The sequence below is a fragment of the Nycticebus coucang genome, unplaced genomic scaffold (genome assembly GCF_027406575.1).
Source record: "Nycticebus coucang isolate mNycCou1 unplaced genomic scaffold, mNycCou1.pri scaffold_53, whole genome shotgun sequence".
NCBI lineage: Eukaryota > Metazoa > Chordata > Mammalia > Primates > Lorisidae > Nycticebus > Nycticebus coucang.
In genome coordinates, this window is record NW_026515583.1 from 1047622 (window position 1) to 1074610 (window position 26989).

Below are 26989 nucleotides of genomic sequence, written 5' to 3' on the forward strand. Positions count from 1 at the left end.
CATAATTCCTGAGAGAAGCATCCAAATAGTTATTTGTGTCAACACTTCTTCTCTTCTCACTGCTAAGCTTTGGTAACTAGCACATACCGCACACTTTTTAACCAGTCACACAGAGAAGGATATCTGAAGCTTTTACTCTGGGGTTATTATAAAGGAAACTGCTATGAATATCCAGGTTTCCTTGTAAATATACGTTTTCATTTTTCTAAGATAAATGCCAAGAGGAGAATTGTTACATTCTGTGGCTACATGTTTGGTGTACAAGAAACTGACAAACTGTCTTCTGTTACAGAATGGCTATACCATTCTGCATTCTTACCAACAATATGGGAGTGGCCCTGCTTCTCTGCATTCTTGGCAACATTTTGTGTTGTCACTTTTTTTTTATTTTAGCCATTCTGATAGGTGGGATGGGTATGTAGTGATATCTCATGTGGTTTTAATTTGGATTTTTCTAAAGGCTAATAGCATGGGCTGTATTTTTACATTCTTATTTGCTATCTGTATATCCTCTTCAGGGAAAACTCTTTTGATGTTTTCATTTTTAACTGGATTGTTTATGGCTTTTGTCCTTGTGTTTTAATGTTGAGGCTTAGGGATTCTTTACCTGTTTTGGATACTAGTCTTTTAGGTATGTGTTTGCAAATATTTTCTCCCTATATCGGTAGTTTGTTTCTTCCTATATCCACATCTATATCAGGACTTTTATAGAGCAAAAGGTTTCAATTTTAATGAGGTCTGATTTATAAAAAGTTTCTTTTGATTCATTGTGCTTTTGTTGTCCAGACTAAAAACTCTTTGATTGGACCTAGATCCTAAAGATTTTCTCTTAGTGTTTCTTTTAGAAACCTCTTAAAGGGTTTATATTTTGTTTTTTAAATGGAAGTGTCAATATATGACCCCTTCCATAGCATTTTATCATTTAACTCTTGCATAGAGTGTGACACTTGGGTGGGGCTTTATTATGCTGCCTATGGATGTCCAATTACTTTGACTGCATTTGTATTAAAGTTTCTCTATCCTTCACTGATTTGCTTTGTACTGATGTCAAAAATCTGTTGGCCATATGGTTTGGGGCTATTTCTAAGTTCTCTCTTCTATTCCTTTGATCTATGCCTCAATCCCCCTCTCATACAGCACTGACTGTAATACTGTAAGCCTAAATATCGAGTAAAATAATCCCTCCCACTTTCAATTTTGTCAGAATGATTTTACTTATTCTAGGACCTATACTTTTTCATACACATTTTAGAAAAAGCCTATCCATGCTTACATTATAATAAAACTTGGGATTCAGATAGTTATTGCAACTAAATCTGTTTCCATGTTGAGTCTTCCCAAGCATGAACACAATATGTCTCTCCGTTTGGATAAACACATTCCTTGAGCCTTTTTAATCAACATTTTGTAATAGTCAGCACACACACCCTGCACATTTTGTTTAATAGTGTACCTAAGAATTTTCTTATCTTTAGAGAGGTTGTAAATAGTACTATGTTTTTAATTTCAGTTTCCAATGTTTATTGCTAGTATATGGAAATGTGATGAATTTTTATGAGTTGACCATGTATCTTGAAATCTAGCTGAATTCATTTTTTAATTATAGAAGTTTTTCTATATTATTTTGATTCTTTTATTTCTCCCTTTCTCACCTGTGTGCATTACTACAGTAGCTAACACCTCCATACAACATGGAATAAAAGCGGTAAAAGTGAGTATCCTTGTCTACTCTTCAATCTCAAGGGAAAAGTGTTCAGTTTTCCCCAAACAAGAATGATGGTAGCTGTAGGTGTTTTATTGTTTCTCATTATTAAATTGAAATGTTCCCCCATTTCCTCGGTATCTTTAATGTGAAAGAGTGTTTAATTTTCTTTATGCTTTTTTTCTGCATCAACCAATAGGATTATATAACTGTTCATTAACTTGTTATGTGATGGACTTTTATTAACTTATCTCTTTCTTTTTTTGAAGAAGTATAATAAAATTTGTATCGTGATGAGAAGCTGTCAACTTAAACAGCAGCAAATGGAGAGAATAAGGACATTTCCTGTTATAATAAGTCTACATAACCTTCATAATATACTATGTAGTAGGCATTTTCAATATGTGACTGTCAGTCTAGAACTGCCAAATACTTTTTCATTTAACCTAATACAACTGCATACCTACTAAAAAGAAATGCATTAAGAAAGCATGAAAACTTTGTTTGTTGAAAAAACAAAACCTGAAGGGAAGGAATATAGAAATTATGAAGTTATGCAGAACACTTAATGTAATTAAGTATATGTTCATATCTTTATAGGAATATAAAACCCAACCATTTGCAGAATGGACTCAGATTGCTGAAATACTATATATACTTTAGACCTCTACATAAGCATTTTAGACCTACTTTTTGATCCACTATTCCCACTTGTAGGTATGTACTCAAAGGAAATGACTTCTATTTATACAAAATAAGTTATGAATACTTTTCTGCAGTGGTAACTGCATACCAGTAAGACCAAAACAAACATAAATCAAGCAATGGAGTGTTCTCAAAGCTGTGATGTTTGAAGACTACAAACTGCTAATTCTATATAGAATGGGTTTTGTTGTTACATGAAATTCAAGTTGACGCATAAATTGAGATATATAGAGATCAAATTAAATGATTGCTCCACAGCCAAGGAATAAATAGACAACCTACCAAAAGAGGAAAAATATGCACATGCTGTTCATCCGATACAGAGCAGATGACCAGAATCTACAAAGAACTCAAGCAAATAAGCAAGGGAGAAATCAAACAACTCCATCAAAAAAAAGGGCAAAAGACTTGAGCAGAAAGATTTCAATTGAAGATAGGTTAATGGTCAAGAAACACATGAAAAAAGGCTCATTTCTCTAATCATCAGGTAGTTGCAAATAAAAACCACAGGGAGATTATTACCTAATTCTAGGGAGAATGGTTTATAATTAGATGAATCAGAAATGAAAAGGGTAACATTGCAGAAATACATACTGCAAAAATAAACACCATCCATGAATACTAGATAAATCACTATGCACATAATGTAGAAAACAGACATTTTCAGACATACAGTTGGATGATGGTTTGCCTTGCTAACATATTCATGTTGATATGTTGAATTTCTTTTCAAACATATTATTTTAAAAATTATAAACATTTGTTTTTAAGTTCACAGAAACGAAATTATGTTCAAATTCTCAGGAATTTTGGACTAACCATAACATTGTCAGTTATATTTAAATTTTGATGGCAAGTTTGTTACCTCACTTGAGTGGGGCCTTCCCCTTCCCCTCAGTTCTGAGAGAATACAATATGTATAGTAAAACATTAATAATTTCAAAATTTTCATTAAAAAAATCATCCATGAATACTAGATAAATCGCTATGCACATAATCTAGAGAACAGAGAGAAAATAGAAAAGTTCCTAGAAACACACAACCTCCAACACTGAACCAGAAAGAAAGAAAACTGAGTAGACCAAAAAACAGAAAGAAAAGTGAGATTAAACCAGTAAGGAAAAATCTAGTCAAAAAAGAGAAGCCCTGCACAAGATATGTTCATAACTGAATTCTGTCAAACCTACAATGAATACCGGGCACATATAACGTAGAAATTACTCCATAATATTGAGAAAAAGGGAAACCTCCCCAACTCATTCTATGAAGCTAATGTTATAGTCATACAAAAGCCAGGGAAAGACACAATGATAACAAAAGAAAAGTAGAAACCAATATCCCTTATGAATACAGGTGCAAAAACCCTCAAAAAAAAAACAAAACAAAAACTAGCAGTCTGAATAAAACAGCATACTAAAAAAAAAAAAAAATGAAGCGCCAAGATGACTTCATTCCATATGCAAAGGATAGCAAACAAGGCATGATAAAAACCCTGAACAAACTAGGCATAGAAAGAAAAGATCTCAGAATTATAAAAGTCATATTTGGAAAACATACAACTAACATATTCAACGGAGAAAAGTTGAAAGCATTGCCCATAAGAACTGGAGTAAGACAAGGATTCCCACTATCACCACTCTTTTTTGACATAGTGCTAGAAGTCCTAGGCAAGATAAAAAAGAGGAGAATATTAAGGGTATCCAAACTGGTTAAGTGGACATCACTTTTTCCCAATGATATAATCTTGTACCTAGAAACCCCAAAGGTTCTGCCAAGAGTCTTCTGGAATTAATAAATAAATTAAGCAAAGTCTTAGGATAAGAAGCCAATATACATAAATTAATACCATTTCTATATAACAATGACAGTTAAGCCAGGAGTCAAATCAAAGACTAAGTAACATTCATAAAAACAAAAACAAAATAAAATAAGTAGGGATATACTTACACACAAGAGAGTTAAATTTCTCTAACATGGAAAACAATAAAACTCTGAACAAAAAAGTTGCAGAGGATATAAACAAATATCCTGACTTAGTAGAAACAATAATGTTAAAATATCAATACTACCTAAAGTGATTAATAAATGCAATGCAATCTCCATCAATTTGCCAAAGTCATAATTCACAGATAAAGAAAAAAATATTTTATACTTTGTTTGGAGCCATAAAAGAGCCTGAATCTTAAGCAAAATAACAAATCTGTAGGACTCCCAGTGCCACACTTGCAGCCATACTATGAAACTATAGCCTTGTAGTTTAACAAAAACAGCATGGTATTTCTACAAAAATATGGAAATACACCAATGGAACAGCAATAACATACACTGGGGAAAAGAAGCCTTATTTAATAAATGGCTCTGGGAAAATTGGATTGTTACATGCACCAGAATGAAGTAGGACCACTAGTCCTCACCGCTCAAACTCAGGATATACAAAAGATTTATGGCACAAAATCATAAGTATTCTGGAGGAAAATGTAGAAAAAGCTCTTCTAAATATGATTCTAGGCAAAGAATTTAAGAAAAAGACCCCAAAGGCAATCATGACAAAACCAAAACTGGGATTTGTTTCAGCTAAAAAGCGTCTGCACTGCTACAGACACAATTAACAGATCAAAATAGACAACCAACAGAATGGAAGAAATAGTCACAAATGACACTTCCAATAAAGGACTAGTAACTAGAATTTACAAATAACTCAAGCGACCAACAGGAAAAGACAAACCATCTTATAAACAAGTGGGCAAAAAACGTGAAAAGACAATTCTCAAAATAAGAAAAAATGGTCAATTTCATGACCTATTAGGGTAATGCAAATTAAATTCACAATGACATTATCACCTTACTCCAGTTACAATGGAATTTATTAAAATTCCCAAATCAATAGGTGCTGACATGGACACAGAGAGAAAGGCATTTTTGTATGCTGTTGGTTAGAGCACAAATTTGTAAAACTTCTATGAAAATGAGAATGACGTTTTCTTAAAGAACTAAAAGTAGACCTACAATTTGACCCAGTAGTCCCACTACTAGTTATTTTCCCCAAAAGAAGAGAAATTATTTTACCAAAAAGATACCTGCATTTGAACGATTATTGCAGCACAATTCATTATTGCCAATATGTGGAAACAAACCAAGTGCTGACAAAAAATTCATGAGTGGACTAATTAAATGTTGTATATGTATTCCATGGAGTACTACTCAACCACAAAAAATGATAAATTAATACCTTTTACAACAATCTGTATGGCACCAGAGACCATCCTTCTAAGTAAAATACCTCAAGAATGAAAAACAAACACCACATACAGTCACTATTAAATTGGAGCTAACTGATGAGCTCACATGTGCATAGAAGGAAGTAAAAGTATGTGGAAATCAACCAAGGGAAAGGGGTAGAGGGAAGGAGGCAAATGGACTAAGCCAACCTAGTGGGTACTATGAATACCATATGAGTGATGGGCATACCTATAGTCAGGACTGTAGCATCACAAAAATGATCCATGTAACATGAAATATTTTTACACCAGTAATACGTTGAAACAAAATAATCCATTCATTTTTGTGAAAATATAAAAAAATCTTCTAATCTATTTTCAGTCCATAAATACCCAGATGGGTTTTAAAAAGAATGAAGAAAGGGAGGCTCCATGATGATAGACTAGAGACATTTCTTCATCAGCTGATCTCAAATTGATGAGCGGAGTCTTTAGGTGCCTCCATCTGGATTGTCCTGTCCAGAAACAACATTGCAAAGGCACAGTGAGACAGAATGGAGCACCAGGAGCAAAACGTTAAAAAGGGTGAGAGGCACGCATGAAAAGCAGATGCAAAGGACTGCAGCAACCCAGGGAGAGAGAGAGCCTGCATGTGGAATCCCTGGGGGATCAATTTTGCAGGTGATTTCCCCACACCGCACCATGGCATTCTGTAGGAGTGGACTGGGAGTTGAACTGAACTCTGGGAGGGCCTGTCCATCCATGCCTGAAGACTGATACGAAACAAGCAGGAATATAGGTCCCACAGGACGTTCAGGTGCACAGAAGCTGGCCTTTTGTTCAAGGGTTGGAGAGAGTATATTCTGCCTCTTAGGGACAAAGCCAGAGGCCTGAACCCAGGCTATCATTTTACTGCCACTGGCTGGGCAGATCTGGTCCTGGAGCCTGTTCAGTGGGAGGCCTGGCAGCCTGGTCCCCATTGCCTAGGGAGACTGACAGGGCAGGTGTGGATAATGCTAAAACCTTGAGCTGGCTGACACCCAAGGGAGCCAAGCTTGGAGAAGCCTCACAGTATCCCATTATGTTAATGCTTCTGACTCCAGCAGTTGGAGCTACCCCAGGGCTGACTTCCTTGAACACATGGGCAGAGGTGAGCAGATTATGCCTACGACACCGCTCCATCTGTGGCTGCAGGGAACTGTTTGGATGGCAGAGTCTTCCCTGCCTCCCCACCTCATAGTCTGGCATAAGCTTCAAGAATTTGCCTCTACCACCCCCATGGGGATTCATCTCTCATACAGTTAGCTACCAAGCCCAGAATAACATCAATGAATCAGGAAAACAAGACTGGATCTCTTTGGCAACTAGCTGATAACATCCCACCTCTACCACATGCAGAATACAGAGTACTGGGTTCCCCCCCCCCTTAACCAAGAAGTGCCACGTATTGTCATTAGGAAGAAAAGGTTTTTTTTTTTCTTTTGCTTTTCCTAATCCTGGAGCATTACTTACGGACCATGCAATACATGTATTTTTGATTTTTTTCCTTTTTTTTTAACTTTTTTGTTTTTTTCTTTTTTTTAACTTTATACTATTTCTATTCTCTTCTCCATTTCTTTTTCTTTTTGTTTCTTTTTCTACTTTTCTAATCTTTCTCTCATAAATCCCTTAAGTAACAATCAAGATAATCTCTCTCTTTTGAGTGTGTTTTGTGTTTGGTTTTTTGGAAGACCATTTCTAAGGCCTCCATGGCAGTGTTGCAGCAATGATCTGGCTCATGGTGGCCTTCAACACCTGGATTTGGAAATCCCTGCTTTGACCTCCTGAGGAGTTGCAACAGCTGTTCCTCACTAAAGTTCATGTTTTTGTTGGTTTGTTTGTTTTTTCCATATTTGATGGAAGTAGGGTCTCACTCTGGATAAGGCTGGTCAGAATCATCTAACTTTGGGTAATACACCAGCCCTAGAGCCGCCAGATCACTGATAATTGCTGGTATGCTTCACTATGCATGGCCTGTTACAATTATCATCATTAGCTTTCTTCTTTTTATCTCTCATTTTCTCATTCTTTTACTCTCCTTCCTTTTCATTTTTTAATCCTTGTACCAAAAGACAACCTTTTTTTTTTTTTTTTTAGAGACAGAGTCTCACTGTACCGCCCTTGGTAGAGTGCCGTGGCGTCACACGGCTCACAACAACCTCTAACTCTTGGGCTTACGCGATTCTCTTGCCTCAGCCTCCCGAGTAGCTGGGACTACAGGCGCCCGCCACAACGCCCAGCTATTTTTTTGTTGTTGTTGTTGTTGCAGTTTGGCCGGGGCCGGGTTTGAACCCGCCACCCTCGGCATATGGGGCCGGCGCCCTACTCACTGAGCCACAGGCGCCGCCCAAAAGACAACTTTAATCTCAAAGCACAGAAACAAAGAGGCTTCAGGACAACTAGGAAGTGCGAAAAGTTAAGTAGGGGAAGGAAATAACAAGAAGTAACAACACATGCAGAGGATCCAACAAATAAAAATTATATCAACTTGAAAAACTAGAATAGACCAATCCTGCAAGGGATTACCAAGCTGCTGTCAAAGATGAAAAGACAAAAAGAATTTAGATTATAGATGTCCAAAGTGATGAAGAGAATCAAGGGCAAGTGGAAAGTCACCAAACAGAAATAAAAAAAACTGACCCAAGAAACAATCAAAAGACATGATGAAATTAGAAAAGAGTTCAAAGTATTGAAGGAGTCATTCAAGGAGTTTAAAATGCAACAGAAAATTTCAATAACAGCATAAACCTTGAAGAAGAAAGAATCTTAGAACTTGAAGACAAGGCTCTTGAGCTAATTCACTTACTTAATGAGGTAGAAAAGAGGAGAGTAAAGGTCAGGTGTGATGGCACACACCTGTAATCCTAGCACTCTGTGAGGCCAAGGAGGGTGGATTGCTTGAGCTCACAGGTTTGAGACCAGCCTGAGCCAGAGTGAGACCTCATCTCTAAAAATAGGCATTGTGGCAGGCGCCTGTAGTCCCAGCTACTTGGGAGGCTGAGGCAAGAGGATTGCATGAGCCCGAGAGTTTGAGGTTCCTATTAGCTATGACACCACGGCACTCTACCTCAGGTGACAAAGTGACAGTCTATCTCAAAAAACAAAACAAACAAATCCAAGAGAGTAAAAGAATAGCAATCTTAGAGAATTATGGGATTTTATAAAGTTTATAAACATACAAATTATAGGCACAGAAGACCTATTGGAGGATATCATAAATGAAAAATGTTTAAGTATTACCAAAGATTCAGAGAAAGTCCGTTGAGAAATATCAAAGCCCAGTTTATCTCAATTCAAACAGAGCATCTTCTAGACACATTGTAAAAAACTTGGCCAAAATGAAATAGAAAATTTTGAAGGCCACCAGGAATAAGCACCAGTTGACGTACAAGGACAATTCCATCAGAGTGACAGTAGATTTCTCAGCTGAAGAACAACAAGCTAGAATAGATAGGACTCTCATTTTCAATATACTCAAACACAACAACTCCCTGCCTAGGATTCTGTATTCTATGAAACTAAGTTCCATATTCAATGGATACATCGAATGTTTTCCTTGCAAGTAAACGTTGAAGAAATTTGCCACTATAAGACCACCTGTCCAGGAAGTATTCCAGAGTAATATTACACATCGAACATAACAATGTACCACAAGAAAAGACACACAGAAATTAAAGGTCATAGCCTAACTTCCTCAATGGTACAAGTGATAAATGTAGGTGGCAACCTTCACAAAAGACAAACACAAATCCATCATAGTCAAGCCATAGTGAATGGCTTGAATTACTCACTGATGAGACACAGACCAGATGACTGGATCAAAAGCACAAGCCAACTCTATGCTGTCCTCAGGTAACATATTTAACAGCTAAGGACAAAACAAGACTCAGGTTGAGGGATTAGAAATCAATATTTCAGGCAGATGGAAATCAAAAGAAAGCAGGGGTCACAATTTCAAGATACACTGGGCTTCAAACCACAAAAGGTAAGGAATGATAAAAATAAAGTACTCTATTTTCTTGTCAAGGGAACAATACCAGAAGACATCTCAATCCTAAGTCTTTATGCACCCAAATTCATTAAATGTTTCCAGATTTACAAAATGAACTCTAACAAGTCTGAACAATATAATATCCTATAACAGCATAATTTCTGGGGACTGCACACCCTATTGACAGAACTGGACAGACCCTCCAAACACAAACTGAGCAAAGAAACAATCGACTTTAACATGACTCTACAAAACATACCACCCCGATATTACCAAATACACATTCTCCTCATTAGCTCATGAATAATTTTCCAAAACTGACCACATCCTAAGACACAAATCAAACCTCGCCTAATTTAAAAGAATAGAAATTATACCTTGTAGCTTACAGATTACTATGGAATCAAGGTCGAACTCATTTCCAACAAAACCTTTCATTCCCCAAATCATAAAAACTAAATGATCTTACGCGAAAGACAACTATTTCAAGGAGAAAACAAAGGAGAAAAATCATTAGATTTGTCTAACAAAATGATGATGAAAAACCTCTGGGATACTGAGAAAGCAGTCATAAGAGGGAAATTTATTGCATTACATGCCCACAGCCAATAATTTAAAAAGCACAAATCAACAATCTAATGCATCATTTCTAGGAACTGGAAAAGAAAGAGCTATCCAATCCCAAACCTAGCACAAGGAAAGAACCAAAATCAGAGCAGAAGAAAATGAAATTGAGAACAAAAGAACCATTCAGGAGATTAAGAAAACAAAGAGTTGGTTCCTTAAAATAAATAAAATTGATAAAAATAAAAAAATTGATAAAACTTTGGCTAGTCTAGAAACAGAAAAGTAAGATCTCTAATAACCTCACTGAGAAATGAAAGAGGGAAAATAACAATAGATGTCGCAGAAATACAAGCGATTATCTCTGATTGCTACAAAAATTGCTATGCCCAGAAATTTAACATTGTGGAGGAAATGGACTAATACCTGGAATCATACTACCTACCTAGACTTAACCAGGAAGAATTAGAACTCTTGAACAGACCTATATCAAGCACAGTAATCGCAAAAATAAAGTAGCTTCTAATAACGACAACAAAAAGTCCTGGACCAGATGATTTTACACCAGAATTTAAACAAACATTCAAAGAAGAGCTCATACCTATGCTGCAGAATCCATTCAAAAACATTGAGAAGGAAAGAACACTCCCAATTCATCCTCTGGAGCAAATATCTTCCTGATACCAAAACCATAAAAAGGACCCATTAAGAAAAACACACGCACACCCCCCAATTTCACTAATGAATACAATCCAACTATACTCAAAATCCTAGCAAATAGAATACAGGTGTGGGACAGCGTCAGCGCCCGGCGCGCTGCGGCGGGTGTCAACGGTCCCCACATCAGTCTCACCTCACCGGCTGCCGTGGTGACAACCGCTGCGGCTCCCCGGTGCCTCGCCGCCTCGGCCTCCAGCAGCCCCGCGTCGCAGCCAAGTCTCCGCCTCCGTCAGCCGCCGCCAGCCCGATTGCGCGCCACGTGACCGCGTCACGTTACCCAGCGCTGTGAGCTGTGCGTCTGGGACCCGTCCAGCCGGTCTGACCGCGCGCGACGACCGTTCCTGGCGCAGCATCCATCCCCCGCGCCACGCGCTGCCGGGCCCGATAGTTTGGCCTCCTCCTTCCGGTGGACCTTCAGTTCCCGAGCCCTCCCGCGAAGCCTCAGCTGGCTGCGCCGGACCCTCCAGCCTCCGCCGCGCCTCGTCCAGATAGGCGGCCTGGGTCAGCGGCTGCAGTCACTTGGCCTGCTGTAGCCGTCCGCCTCGGCCTCCCGCAGGGCCTGGCTCAGGTCGCGCAGCCGCCACACCAGGCACAGTACCGCGAGCACACGCGCGCGCACTTCCCCTAAGCTGGGCCTGGCGTGAGTGCGCTGCAGCACCCGGCAGGCTGGTCGCGGGGTCCCGAACACCGCCTCCAGCCACTGCCGGTCGCGCAGTCTCTGGAGGACCACGTTGGCGTCGGTCCCCGGGAAGGGCCGGCACTGGGGCTGCGGCGAACACCGCCTCCTGGCCCAGGGCCACTGTGGAGCCCCTGCTGTCCTGAGGCGCCTCGGCCGTCCGACGTGCGCGGGGACGCCGTCTTCCAGCGCCGGGTCACGTGACGCGGTCACGTTGTGCGCAGTCGGGCAGGCGGCGGCTGACGGAGGCGGAGAGTTGGCCGGGACGCGGGGCTGCTGGAGGCAAAGGCGGCGAGGAACGGGGGAGCCGCAGCGGTTGTCACCACGGCAGCCGGTGAGGTGAGACTGACGAGGGGATCCTTGTCACCCGCCGCAGCGTGCTCGGGCGCTGGCGCCGTCCCACACCTGTATTCTATTTGCTAGGATTTTGAGTATTGTTGGATTATGGGGGCAAGACATGATTGCAAGAGGGACTTTACCTAACAATTGCAATCAGTGTAACTGGCTTATTGTACCCTCAATGAATACCCTACAATAAAAAAAAAAAGGAAAAAAAAAATAATTAGAAGAGATAGAAACAAGATGCAGGTTATGTAAGGCCATAAATTTTATAATTTATTTTTTACCAAAACAAATTCATTATAACTACTAGTTGATTACATCACCATTTGGGTTAAATTGGCATATTTAATACACATTCTACCAAACTCTCTTTGTGTATTATATATACCTGTATATGTGTCCCCTAACCAGGGCCTAAAAAAATATTAGCACTGCCAAAATATAATTTGTTAAGAGCACATTGTAACTGCTTTGAGTGAAGCTGTAGAGAAAACTGAGTGTTGCTAGTGATTGAATCATATTATCTTAGTTGCCCTGAGTCCTTAAGATGTTTCGTGGCAAAGAGTACAACAAGCTGTGCATGTGGACGCAAAACCAGGTAAGGAATGACAGCCCTTCCACTTATTGTTGTGAGTTTTAGGCAGGGCAGTAGTTTAGCTTTTTCAATAATCTGCAGTAAATATGGATTCAGGATACTTTCAAGAGTTTATCTTCCTTGGGAAGCCTTTCTTGCCCTGATATTTTTCCCCTATGGTGCTGATCTTGGAGCGGAGATCTCTTTGAAGTCAGCAGGAATCTTGACACTTGAGTCACCACACAGCATGAGAAAAAGAAAGGGAGGAACCAGGCATTGGTGGGTAGTTCCCATCAGAAGGCACATTGGTAGGTGAATGCAGGGGTGGCTGTCACATTATAATGGAGTATAACATCATCTAACAAGGACAGAATGAAGGAAATACCTTTGAATAAGGCCAGAGCCCATTTCCATGTTAAAATATCATTTTTCCTGTTAGGAAAGATAGAATTAAGAACAAAAAGCAAAAGGCATTTTATGAGACTATTTTTTCATCTTTCTGTGAATGTTAGACAATACTTATAGTGTTGCTCAGTATCCTCATGTTTAAACAGTATAATGATTTAAAAAATAATTTTCTGACTTTTGAATATAAACAGGTCTATAAATGGGTTTTTAGTGAATATCTCCTTAATCTTTTATATGGGAAAGAGACTATTTGAAGTCTCCATTTACTTAATATGGGTTTATACATTTGGGGTCATTTCCAGTGACATATTTCAAGACCCCAGAGACTTTCTTACAGTATCGTATTTACTGAGAGGGAGAGAGAGAGGATTTAAATTAAGGTTTAAAGCAAGGTTTATATAATGCATCAGGAGGAATGTCGATTAGTTGGAAGTTGAAAATGAAAGTTGTGAACTAATGATTAAGTACCAAAAATATAACATTTTAAAATCAATGCAAGAAACAAATATTTTAAATAAATTCATTTCAAATGAATATTGTACAGTGTATCTGCGAAGTCAACACTCGTAGAGAGTGGTATGTGGCATGTAGCCGACATACTGTCATTTTCCTGTTTCCTGACTTAGTAGAATGAAGGGCGAGGTGAAGAATCAGACTTCAGGCTCTCACTGATTCTTGTGCTCTCCCCTTCTTGCCTTAAGGTTCACCAAATAATTAACAAACAAAATCAAAACAAAATGGAACAAAGACAAAACCACTGGCTTTAAACAAACCCTAAAAAGCAGTACGTATCAATAGTGCGTAGCCTAAATTATCTTGGGGGTACTAACTTGGCAAGTGTCATAATGAAAAGATGTTTGCCTTCTCAAATAAGAACTGATATCTGAATATAAGTCCATTAGATTTTTATTTCATTTTAATTTTATTATTATACTTCTAGACATGATCACGGCTCACTGCAACCTAAAACTCCTGGGCTCAAGGGATCCTTCCACCTTAGCCTCCCTAGTAGCTATGACTACAGGTTCATGCCGCTAGGCTGGGCTAATTTTTTTTTAATTTTTGTAGGGATTAAGTCTTACTGTGTTCCCTGGGCTGGTCTGGAACTCCTGGCCTCCAGAGGTCCTCTTGCCTTGTGGGATTACAGGTGTGAGCCACCCAACCAGCCACCATTAGACTTTTAAATTTAGGGGCTCAAAAGTGAAGGAAAGCATAGAAATAAATGATTATAAGAGTTAATTCGTGTATACACAAATGACATAGTGAAAATATTTTCATGGCAAGGGATGTTGGAAGATTTGATAAGAAAAGTTTAGGCTCACTCAACTGCATTGAATCATGGAATGTTAGACTGAAAGGAAGATCTCCTTAAAGCATATGTCTATAGAAAAAATTGAGATGAACATAACTCCCACCTAGCTAAGTGTGTTTTATTAGGACTACGATTTGGTGATAGGTGCAGTATCCAAAGTAGTCATTACATAATGACAATTATAAGACTTAAAGAACATGGTATTTATTTCCCTTCAAAATATCATGCTTATTGTCTTTTAATTATCTCCTCCTATTTTTGTTCACATGTAATTCAAAGGCAATATGAATATGTTATTTGTTTGTAATTAAATATACTAAACTGTTAACAACTTACAAACTGGTTAGTGCAAATAGTGTCAGATTTCTAGTAAAGCTAATTGCTGGTAAACTTGAGGGAGGACTGGGAAACCTATTGATTTTTTTTAAAAAGCAAAAAAAAGCAATTATAATGACAAAGCACTGAGATCTTTTTATGCTGAATTGCATTTCAGTGTTATTTATACAAATCTTATTTTCAGTAGTGTGTCAGTAGTCTTTTTAATACAGAAAGGGGCATAAATTATCATGGCATTATCCAATGTAGGAAGGGAAATGTCTTCATGAAAACTGACCTTTAAGAGCCAAAGTTATGTGTTAAAAAAAAATAGAAAAGATTCAGAATGTTCTTCTGATAGTAGATGGCACTAGGAAATATATTTAGATAACTAAAGTGGATGTTAAATCACTTAGTAATATTTGATTGATGCCTGAAATGTTTTCTATTTATCTTAAGTTTATATGTTTGCATAAATATGGGCAAACTCTCAGGAGCCACTTTAAAAATCGTATCTATATTTAGTGTTTAATATGCCTTTTTGATATTAATATGGCTGAATTTCTCATCTTAGTGTATCATGAATTATTTATCATGGATTAATTTATTAGTAGATTTACTTCTATATTAATATATTTCTTGGAATTTATTTTAGGATATAGTATATTTTACAGAATCTCATTCAATTATAATATTAATTATTATAAATTTGACTGTTCTAGAGAATATGTACAATGGTCTGAATGTTTGTATCCCCCTAAAATTCATATATTGAAATCCTAATCCCCAAGGTCATTGTATTGGGAGATGGGGGCCTTTGGGATGTGATTAGGTCATAGTGATAGATCTCTCATGTATGAGATTAGTGTCCTTGTAAAAGTGACTCCACAGAGCTAGCTAACCTTTCTACCATGCGAGGATACACCAAGAAGGTCCCATCTAGGAACCAAGAAACAGGTCTCCATTGGACACTGAAGCTGCCAGAGCCTTGATCTTGAACTTTCCAGCCTCCAGGACTGTGAGAAATGAATTTCTATTGTTTTTGAAGTACCCTGCTTGTGGTATTTTGTTACAATAACCTGGAATAGACTAACATGGTTTCCTTTAAGATACATATGCTAAAACTTTATATGAGTTGCCTTATTTTGTATTTTGCCACAAAAGTATGAATTCAGTCCACTGAACTTAATGATTATAATGGTTATGGGCATTAGAAGCACTAAGCATTAATGCTGGTAGACATCCTGGTTGATGCCTTTGTATGTCTGTTCTGAATTTGCTTTACTGGAGAAAAAGTAGTTATTCATCTGATGAAAATTATATTTTATACTTATTGTTCATTGTAGTTTTGATAATACACAGAAATTAGTTTATTTTGAAAGAGGAAAAAGGTCATTTCATGCTAAAAATCTTTGTTAATGTGAAAAGGTTATAAATTTCAGAGGACCAAGTGCCATTGCTACTATAACTCTCTAAAGTATCATTGACATTGTAAGATGTAACTTTTCATAATAAATAACATATGATAATTTCTCATGTCAATGTACTGCATGCACCAGAGTCAAATTGCAGCCGTACTGGAAAAATACAATTTTTATATTTTACAAATGGAATATTTCTTTCGTGGCACACAATGTTTTACTACGTCACTACATCCATTGGCTGGGCCTGCTGTAACAAGGCATTATAAACTGGATTGCTTAAAACCCAGAATTTATTGTCTCCCAGCTCTGGAGGCTAGATGTCCAAAATCCCGGGGCAGGTTTGATCCCTTCTGAGGGCTGTGAGAGCATGATCTGTTCCAGGCCTCTCTCCTTGCCTGGTGGATGCCTGTCTTTTCCATGTTTGTTCATATCGAATTCCTTCCACACATGTCTATCTCTGTGTTCAGATTTTCCCTTTTTTTAAGGATACCAGATTTACTTTTACTTTATTACCCTTGAAAAGACCCTATCTCCAGGTAACATTACATTTTGAAACATTGGGTTTAGGACTTCAACATCCAAATTTTGGGGAAGACCCCACAGTTCAACCCATAGTAGTTAACCATTGTTTAGTATATGATGCCCAAAGGTATTTCCTTGCTACATACAGTTAAAGGAACTGAATATGTTGTAAGATATAATGAATCACAGTTAATTTCCTTGAGATTTCTAAATGATAGAGGATATGTAAGAATAAAATGTTATGGCTAGTATTGAATTTTTAAATGCCAACGTTAGTTTTAAACTGCCTGAGAGGACTTGGAATGGTTTGATTCATTTGCAGGGAGATTATTCTATCGCCATAGCTAGTGTTTAGAAGATTTACTAGACCAACATGCAAGCACTAATATTTTGTATTAACTAAAATGACTTTGGCAGACCACTTAACATTTGTCTAGGGGAATTCATGAAAGCCAGATTTTTAGTAAGCCTCTACAAATCATCATAGATGAAAGGCAATCACATCACACAAGCACTTACTTTTGTTTATCATGAATGTTTGTTGCCTCTGAGATAAATGTGTTGAGAATTTTATCCAAAGATTAATGCATTAGAATCATACTTTCCTCTAACATACAGATCACTGTAGATTCCATAAGCAGAATTCTAAGAAATATATATTAATTCTGTTGTTATTCAGTTGTAAGACATACTGGATTGTAATAATTTCAAGAGACTAGAAGCACTAGCATTAAATATTAAACATTTAAATGAGGAAGTACTGATTAATTCATAATATTCTGAGCAGCTCATGAATGTTTAATACTCATATCTTGCCTTGATTGGACATTGTTTAACTGAAGCCATGGTCACTGTAGAACTGCTTAGTTACTATTTTTAATTGCAGGTTCACTTTACAAAATGACTAATTTTACTTTAAGTAAATATGATTTTGAATTTCCCACCACTTTCTATTCACTGTTTCATAAGCTAGAACAGAATGAAAAATTACAGGTTAACAATAACTGTTAACATTTAAACTATAATTAGCTTTAAAGGTGATGGTTGAGATTAAATTTGTGTCGTAAATAAACTGTAAGTACCTGAGTGGTGACTGTACATTGATTTTAATTTTTAGGTGATCTGTAGATATGACTCAACCCTATTATGTACTCAACCCTATTATGTGCTCAGCCCTGGGGAAACAGCAGCAGTGAACAAGGCATCTCAGTGCTTCGTGAAGCTTAGGAGGGATTTAGAGACTGAACAAGTAATTACAGTCATGAATCACTTGGTGAGGGGGATATGTTCCGAGAAATTCATCATTAGGCAATTTCGTCATTGTGTACACACCTAATAGAGTGTAGTGTCCTTATACACAGTAGGTGTCCTTACTGCTCCCAGGCTGCAAACCTGTAGAGCATGTTACCATGTTACACAGTGGTGTTTGTGTATCTAAACCTAGCTTAACTTAGATAAGGTACAGTCAAAAGACAGAATTATTATCTATTTCACCTGTCATATGTGCACTCCGTCACTGACTACAACATCATTGTATGGCACGTAACTGTACTCAAATAATTACTTAATTACAATACAGTAAGTGTTAAGCAGGAAAAGTGTGAGATTTTGTGAGAACATTTGATGGAATTTGTAATCTGATCAGAGGGGTTAGGGAAAGCTTTATTGAGGGAACACAGTTATGATGTGGCTCATAAGCAGTGACTGAGCACCAGCAGAGGGGCTGGAAGGAGGAGCTTCTCTGCAGAGAGGACCATCCACCTTAAGGACCATCAGTCTTTGGAGGGGAGGACACTGAACCCAGTTTAAAGTCCAAACTAGTATTACAGATGAGAATTGGTTTTCTTTAGAGATCAGGATTAGCTGTTGGGGAATATGTCCGGGAGGCCTAGAGAACCAGAAGCGTGATCTCAGTTTGTGATAACGGACTTCCTTAATTTTGGTCAACTTTTGTTGTACTTAATTCTCTGGTGGGCTGGTGGAGTTAGTTCTCAGGCACATATTCTCCCAGAATTTGCACGTCTTCACTTGAATGTGGCCTCAAGAAGTTGTCGTTAAATTTCCATTGTTGTACCACTAACCATCTCTGTGACTTCCTTTTCATTAAATCTCAAGCACAAGGCTTTACGTTGCTGTTCTAACTGGCTGATGGTCAGGATGGAAATGTTTTTCTGGCTCAAGACAGCTGTCACAATTTTAATCCAATTGTGTCCCATCTTATCTCCACCTTGATATCCACCGCTCTTGCATCCATATGACCAAGGCTAAACCTACCTTCTTTGGATGAAGAGCGTAGCTTTTCTCTTTTGAGAAGGAAAACTAGAATTGCAATGATATGATTTAGTTCTTCTTTTCCTATCCCATATTATGTATTGTGTTCAGTTTAGGAGAAAGTCATTGTTGTCAATAAATCATATTATGTGTACAGTTACTACCGACCAAGTCTTCACAGTGACATTGAAAAATGTAAATATGTTTCCTTGAGTTTTGATTCTTGAAACAGTCCTCCTTCCCAATTCTGTTAATTAAGAGACAAACCAGTGGTTCTCCAACTTTAGCGCTTTTAAGAATTATTTGGTATATTTATTAAACAAGCAGTCTCTCTAGGTCTCTCTCTGTAGGTTTTCCTTCTGCCACTCCCCGTATCCTGCCTGGAAATTCTGTTTCTTAGATGTTTGGTTGGGGTTGAAAATCTGCATTACTACTAAGTCCTCGAAGTGGTTTCTACACAGGTTGTATTCTGTAGACTGCATTTGGGAATCATTGAGTTAAGAAATGTGTCTCTCGTTCAACTAAGTGAAACAGGTGAGGCAAACAAAGACAAATACCACACCATCCGATTTATGTGGGGGCTCCAGGAGAGTAGAACTCTAGAAAAGGAGGGTAGAGTGGTGGTTTCCAGGGACTGGGTGGGGACGGAGGAGCGGGAGAGATGTTGGTTAAGGATACAAAATTCCAGTTAGGAGAAAGAAATTCCGGAAATCTATTCTATGGCATGGTGACTGTTAATAATAATGTTTTGCAGGCTTGAAAATTACAAAGATAGTAGATCTTAAATGTTCTTACCACATATGAGACAATGGGGTCTGAGGTGATGGATATGTGAATAAAAGAAAAAGAAACATGTCTCTTAATTTATTGTTGCAGGCATAAATTTAGTCTTTGCTTTTGAAAATAGCAAAGCATATAAGCTTAGCATATTTTTGTAAAGTAATATAATAAATATAATGATATAATATATAAACTATTAAATTGTATAATATAATAAATATGGAAATAAATATAATAAATTGTATAAATATACAATATAATAAATTATATTTTTAACCTTAACTATGCTATTTGAGTAAAATACTTCAATATTAGTGATCATATATTTATTGCCATATAAGTATATATAATTATTATGTAATAATATACTGATCATATAATATTTTAAAATTAGTATGTCCACAAATCGCTTTACTTAAAGAGATTTTGCTACCTGGAAAGTTGTCTCTTTTTCTTCCAGTGGTCTAAAGTTCTGCAGATCCCTAAAACAATCTGATGGTGTCATCAGTAGACTCATAGCCTGATTTATAATTTTTAGTTTTAAAGAAGTCAGAAGTTCTTTGATTACCAGAGAAGTAGTAGACAAATATCCTTTGGTTAAATGTTAGAGTTATATATATACCTGGAATAAAATGTTGACATCAGAGATGTCTAGATAAAAGTGTTTCAAGTGATTTTATCTTTTTTCTAAAACATTACATTTTTTTTCAAAATTTTAAAATGAGTAGGCATTACCTTTACAATCAGAAAAATGTAATTTAGTTTCAATAATTGAAAAATAATTCCCATTTGGCTAGGTGTGGTTGGAGAAAGATATTAAAAATAATCAATAAAATCAAATGAAAATAAAATGAATTATCCTTCATGCATCTTTCTTACTAGATTATAGGTTATTTTAGGGCAAGAAATATAACTTGTTGTGCTCTGGGCTTAAAACAACATCTTGTACATATGTTGGTCCATAGTAAATATTTATTGGCTTTAACATAAATTTATGTATTCATTCAAAGAACATTTTGAGCAACCAGAAATAGGTTCTCAAATATTATACAGTTACCACAACAGATAACATGCAGTCCTTGTTATCACATAACTCATAATTGTATAGGGAACATCTGAGAAAAACATGGGCAGTTTTTATGGATGACATCTTATTAATATATTAATAAGTGCCAGTGAGTTTCACAGTGTAAATAAGTGTGAATAAAAACAAAGAAATCAGCTCTCGTTGGGAGTTTGACTGAAGGGGAAAAAGCCAGTGTCTTTTAAAAGGAAGAAAATAGCTTGAATTCTTCTATGCCTTTTGGACAATCTTGACAACCTGCGTTTGTCTTCATAAGCTCCAGTTTGTCTAAAAACATTTTACCTACCACTTAGAGGAAACCCAGGAGGGTCTGGGATTTATGATCAGAGTAAGTGTAGTAGAAACTTCAGTACATCTTCTTTTTTTTTCAGCTGTTAGGACACTCACTGAAGGTGAGAGTTATGAAAGTCTGATCTCTTCTGAGGGGATAGTGTGTCCTAGGCAAATTGTACCAGTCTAGTTTTGGCCTGGTGGTGTGAGAGAAGGAAGGGAAGGGGAGGTGCCCAAGGCAGGTAATACCATTGAGGGAGGAAGATTTGGATTTTGAATGTTTATTGAGCAGTAGCTAACCTCAATGCATTCTTGACCTTTGGAAGTAGAAGTTATTATTAATTTACAGTGAAGTTGCCAGGCTCGGGTTGAATCCAAAATGTCCTTCAAAGTGTTAGATAATAGGCAAAGCTTAGTAAAGGAAGGAAATGGAACCTACAGCTGATAGCCTATGAATTTACTTCATCAACGAAATCAACTGTGGAAATTTTTGGTTTCTGTATTTCTTCTATGAATCTGTTATCTAATGCATCACCCACGCAGCTACCTCCAAATGAAGCGATTTCATTGAATCTGGAGGCAAATGAAGGCAGTTTGCCTGTCTTTAAGGTTTCAGATATGCTTGTCTTTTCAGGGATCAGATGGGACGTTTATGCCTCAGGAAGCTCCAATGCTGTTCCAGGAACTCTGTGGGGTGCTGTGAGGAATGAGAGGTGCCAGTGTGGAAATTATGGCAGCTGCTGGTCAGCAGAGGCAGTTGTGGGGCATGGGGGTTGGTACTGTAGTATGGTAGTCCCTCTAAATTTTTAGTGATTGCTTGCAATAACCTCATTCTCAATAAGAATTTAAATCCTATTCAATGGTAATTTTAATAACAAATCTAACAGTTTGAGCACAAGTACCAGAAATTATTCTAAAAATTTTATATATATCATCTAATTTAATTCTTAAATCATGGTAGTCCCAGTTGACCTTCTTTAGAAACTCAAAGAGGTCATATAGCCCCAGACAACCCAACCAGTAAGTAGTGAAGCTGTGTGTCTGTTCTCAAGATAGGCCTTCTTCCGACCTGAGTTATATGGGTTACCAAGGCAAGTGCTGGGGAGATTCACATTTATTTTGTCCATATTTCTCTCCATTTGTTTGGATTGGGCATATGTATGAAATACTATAAATCAACCTTTAACCAAGTGCCCTATTGATGTATGTCATGGATATAGAAAAATAGCAAGTAGCTTAAGCGTATAGCTTGTTGAATTTTCACAAGCTAAACAGATCTATATAACCTTCACCCACACCAACAGCAACAACATTTATAAAGCAACATTCGTGAATATACTTTTAAACAAAATTGGATCCTACTGTAACAAGAGTTTAGCCTCCTACTTTTTCCATTTAACATTTTGTTGTCAAATATTTCCAATGTTAATACACATTATTCAAAAAGCGAGCTTTTTAATGGCTGCATGATAGATGTTCACATGGGTGTATAATAATTTATTTAATGATTCTTTGGATATTGAACATTTAGGCTACTCTAGTTTTTCGACATTGTAAATAGCAGTTTATAGTATTGACCATAAATATTGGGTTGTATCTTTGATTATTTCCTTAGGATACAGTTCTAGAATTACTGTAGTAATTGTAATTACTAGATCAAATAGCATGAATATCTTAATGCTCTTGACACATATAGAGAAATTATCCCACAGAATGGTTACACCAAGCGACCAGTGTTCACGGGTGCTCCTATTCCAATACTGAATCTTCTCCTCACGTGGGAATGGTGAGGATGTCTGTGTTTGTTTTTGCCTTTTTAACAGAAAGTAATTACTGTCTGAGTACTGTTTGGGTTTTATCAGTGAGGTTAATATGTTTTCATATGTTTATTGGACATGTTACTGTATTTTCTATACTCTCTATATAGAAAATATATACAAGATTATTCATTACTTATTCTTAGTTTCTTTGGGAGATAAAAGCTTATTGGACAGAGATCCAGGCTTCATAAATCTTTAGGAGAGAGGCTGAGGTGGGGCAATCACTTGAAGCCAGAGTTTAAGACCAGACTGAGCAAGAGCAAGACCGTAGCTTTACAAAAGAATGGAAAAATTAACTGGATGTGGGGCATGTGCCGATAATCCTAGCTACTCAGGAGGCTGAGGCATAAGGCTTGCTTAAGCCCAGGAATTTGAGGAGGCTGTGAACTATGATGATGCCACTGCACTGTAGCCTGGGCAATAGAGTGAGACCCTGTCTTAAAAAGAAAAAAAATTAGAAGAATCTCTTATGTAGCTCCTAAAGTCATAGGAAAGAAATGGAATAACTTTCCCCTTCATGATCCCCTTTTCAAAGCGTCCATATAACTATTTTCGAGAAAGGTATGTGTCCACTTCCAAAAACTGCTCTAGAAAGATGTGTATGACAAGTGAGTCTTAAATGGTATGTTTACTTAAAAGCCATTTTATACTGTTGCCTTGCAAGTGCCTGTGGTCTTATATGGTAACTCACTTCTTCAATAGTCTCAGACTACTGTTCCTATATTAAAGAAACTATATTAGAAGGCAATATGTATTTGAATAAGTGAAACAGCATATTTAGGTAATTTGGTTATGATGACTAATTTGGACATCCCTATTTATAATATTCCTTATTTGTAGAAAAAGATTGGACTAGGTTTTAGATCGCTTTTTACCTTTTGAGACATATGAATTTGAAATTTAAGGATTATTGTAAACAAAATTAGAATGAAAATGATACACATCAAAGGGTAATTAGTTGACTATTCAGTACGTGGAAACATTTTGATATTAAGGTTGTCTTTAGGCTTTAAAGGTATATTCAATTTTAAAAACATTTGGGAAACATAGAATATAGGAAGATTTAATAATTTCAGGAGCTAAGGTTTTACTAAAGTAACTTTTACATGAGGGGAATGGAAATTTAATGAAATAAAGAAGAATTTATTCAGAGAAGTAAGAGTTAGTGAAAATAGGGCAGGTGGTCTGTTGCTGTGTGTATCTTCATTTACCTCTGGTTCCGTCCCGAGCCTCATTACTGAGATGAGGCTGCCAGAACTGGCAGATTGTGCCATCTCTTATGTAATGGTGACCAACAACCTGTAGTTCTGAGCCTATTAAGATGAGGCTGTTTTAATACATGTGTTTTAATCTCTGTTAGAATTCTGATCTCCAGATGTTATACGCATTAAGCTATCCTTTCCTCTTTTATAAGTAAATTCACCGGAATATTTTCTATACTTGAGAGCACTTGGATGCTATCTCTGAGCTTTACCTTTTAGTATTGTTTGCTATACAATTTGATGTCAACTAAATTCAGTCCCCCTCTATCATTCCATAAGCAACTTTTTCCTATGTAATAAAGGCATAGATTATTTTTACATTTGGAAGAGACCTTAGCGATCATACCATCCTTTAGATCTTCAAATCCACGTGCCTTCTAGAACAAACAATAACTATGTGACGTTATTCGGGCTAGGGATGTGATGGTGTCTGCGCAGACTGCCACAATAAACCTCACTTAAAGGCATTAACTTCAAAAGTTTGTTCACACATGTGCTGTCCTAATAAAACGTGTCCTGTCTGTGGGCCACATTTGGCCTGTAGGCGTCTGAATTTCAATCTCTGTAGTCTTCTCATTTTAAAAATAACCTAATCTTCCTAGTACACTTCCTGTGAACAGGGATTAGAGATCAGGTTTTCTGACTTCCAGTTAATTCGTTTAATATCTGTTGAGAGCCCACTTCCATCAGATCTTTTCATATATTTACTTCATTTATTATGTACATGCCACCTACTTACAAAAGCATATTTCAGGCTAAAGACAATTAAGTGCACACACTGACCTATCCATAAGGAGGATAAAATAAAGATGGGATGCTAACTTGTTGACATTAGTTGGTTCACAGATACCCTTGGCAATAGTTCAAAGTAAGAATATAGATGTAAACTGAAAGAACATATGGACAGGGAAGGCTTAGCTGCCACAGTGGCAGAAGAAATAGAATTTTACCAGGCAGAGGTGAGTATGTACATTGGAACGTTCTCAGGAAACGAAATAGCTGGTATATAGGTTCTGTGATTTGGTAGAGAGAAGGTAAATGTGGCTAGAACAGACAGGGCAAGATGAAGCTGAGCAATCAAGAGTGTGGGGGCCATTTTTTAAGGATTTTTGTCCTATATCCAAAGAATGCAGAGATGCTGAGGAGAGATTTTAGCCTGGGAGTATGAGTGGGGAAGGAGGGTCCTATGATCAGATCTGCCTTTTGCAAAGACCACTCAGACTATGTAGGGAAGCAGACTAGAGTGAATGCTGAAAGACCAGGTAAGAAGCCAGGGAAGCAATTTATGCAAGATAGAAGCTTGGAATGGAACTTGAGATACGGACAAACATCAAATATATTTAAGAGATAAAATTGGCAGTATTAGGAATGGATGTGGCTGGGAGTTGGGACAGTGACAGAGATTAAAGATGATTTCAATCCTTGGATTTTGCATTTGTTTGGATGGCTGTGCAATTTAGGGAGGTGGGGAGCACTGAGAAAGGATCAGATTGGGGGTAGGGGAATGGAGAGTTTTCATGCCTCATGCAGTCAGGGGCACAGTCTTATTCACAGATGTCTTTGAGCCTGGTACACAGTGGGTACTCAATAAATGTGACAGTGCCTGGTACACAGTGGGTACTCAACAAATGTTGGTTATCTAAATGAATTATACATTCAGGTTTAGACAGATTTGAGTTTGAATGTCATTGAGACATTCAAGTGGTGATGTGAAGTAGAAGTCTGGACTCGGAGCTAAGCTGGAGCCGAGAGGAGAGAGACTTGAGATCCACTAACTTGTAGGTGGCACAAGGTGTCAGGACCAGCTGGGGGTAGGACAGCATAAAAATAGGAACAGAATACGAAAGAGCTGTGGGCAGAGACCAAAGGATATTCCCAGCCTTTACACATTAGGAAAGGTGGTCAGTAAAGGATGAAGAAACACTTTCAGTTATGTGGGAGAAAAACTGTGGGCTCCCGGAAGTTAAGGGAAGAGGGAATAGAGCAATAAAGAGGAGTCCAGTAAGATGAGGACGAAAAGTGCTGCTGGATTCAGCAACAAAGGAGCCATTAGTGACTTCTGCGGAGTGCTGCTCTTGGGGTACATATGAGGTGGAAGCTGGTTTGGAATTGATTGAAGAGTGAAGGGGTGGTGAAGGAAGAAACATATTTGATCACTAATAGAATATGGTTAGAGACCAACTAAAACCCCAGGAAATCCAGGAACCTGCAATGTACTTTCATACAAATACTTGGGGTGCAGAGAAATTTCATTCACCAAACATTTACTGAGCACTTTCTGGTGCCAGGTCTCGTGCTCAAGGAATACATCGCAGAGATAGCTTTTCCTTTTGTGTATAGCCACTGTGATTGGAGATGTCTGCAGCTCTGTTCTTCAGCTGCTCGTTGTTAGAGCTGGTGGATAGGTGCAGCGTTGCTGCCAGACAGCCTGGTTGCCTAGCAACAGGAGCAGATGCTATTGTCCCTCAGTTTGTGAGCGCAATATATTCTAGCCCAAGGTGCTTGATGAACACAGTCATTACATGAACCCTCCACGTCACCTTTGGAAGTTGTGGTTCTGAGACTGGGAAGTCAGACTGTCTTTGGAAGCTGCATTTGCAAGAGAAAGAGGCATATAGGATATGGTCATCTGGCTACATAGATAAATATTGAAAAACAGGATTTGGGTTTCTGGCTATGGCTTAAGCTAAAAGAATAATAGGCTCCTGGGAAAGGATAAAGTATATCTCATGAAACAAAAAATAATGTGTCTGGCAGGCGTGCGATTCTCCCTGAATCTGAGGAAGTGGGAGACAAATGCCTGGATAATCTGAAAAACAAAACATAGATTTCATGGAGGATACCAGGTGTGAAATAGAAAGAACCACAGTGGGAAAGGACACACAGAGTGAATTTCAAATTTTAATACATGACAGTCATTCATTTCCTAGCTAGTACTGAGACTTGGAAGTTCAAGGTGAGTCCCTTTGTGGTCAAATGACTATCCTGAA

General features: G+C 37.6%; 1 protein-coding gene across 2 annotated transcripts in view; it reads right to left on the bottom strand.

The window, feature by feature from the left end:
* Window positions 1-11542, bottom strand: part of LOC128579422 (rho GTPase-activating protein 15-like) — a 159058-nt gene extending 147516 nt beyond the window's left edge. The window contains exon 1 of one of the 2 annotated variants that reach the window (XM_053581528.1): window positions 11073-11542. The gene's annotated coding sequence lies outside the window, so the exon portion shown is untranslated. Of the gene's footprint in view, window positions 1-5875; window positions 5987-11072 lie in introns of those variants that run through there. The other variant, XM_053581529.1, reaches the window with a different exon arrangement.
* Between the last annotated feature and the right edge of the window lie 15447 nt (window positions 11543-26989).